This window comes from Poecilia formosa, unplaced genomic scaffold (assembly GCF_000485575.1).
Source record: "Poecilia formosa unplaced genomic scaffold, Poecilia_formosa-5.1.2 Scaffold21, whole genome shotgun sequence".
Classification (NCBI taxonomy): domain Eukaryota; kingdom Metazoa; phylum Chordata; class Actinopteri; order Cyprinodontiformes; family Poeciliidae; genus Poecilia; species Poecilia formosa.
This window is the reverse complement of record NW_006799960.1, coordinates 4,019,335-4,020,106: the sequence shown is the minus strand read 5'-3', so window position 1 is coordinate 4,020,106 and position 772 is coordinate 4,019,335.

Genomic DNA, 772 nt, shown 5'->3' with positions numbered 1-772 from the left:
CACCTCTAGAACAGAACCAGAAAGTGGCAACTAGATCTGATGTGTAATTTCAAAATAAAAGCCTATCAAAAAAGTCATTTTTTATCTTTTCCATCTAAGTTGCCGTGCACATTGCTGAGAAACTCTCTGTTTCCAAAGACTGCTACCACTTCTGGGTGACAGAGGGACACCTCTAGAACAGAACCAGAAAGTTGCAACTAGATCTGATGTGTAATTTCAAAATAAAAGCCTATCAAAAAAGTCATTTTTTATCTTTTCCATCTAAGTTGCCGTGCACATTGCTGAGAAACTCTCTGTTTCCAAAGACTGCTACCACTTCTGGGTGACAGAGGGACACCTCTAGAACAGAACCAGAAAGTGGCAACTAGATCTGATGTGTAATTTCAAAATAAAAGACCATTAAAGTAGTAGTTTAGATCTAGTTTTAAGAAGAAGGGGAAATGCCACAGAGTGGTCAAAATGTCCGTGTTCCAACTTTTTTGGGATTTATAGACATTGTGAAATTTTGACTCAACATATATTTCCTGTAAAATGTTCCATTTTCTTAGATTAAACTTTTGATCTGCCATCTATGTTCTATTACGAATAAAATATTATATGTTGCCACCTCCACATCATTGCATTCAGTTTTTATTCACAAATTGTTTCACACCTGTTTTGAAATCTGGTTTGTATATAAGTAGTACATTTATAGGAGATTATAGAAAAATCTGTATATAAAAAGATGATTGATTGAGGCAGCTCTTTATATTTTCTACTTATTTGTGTATAT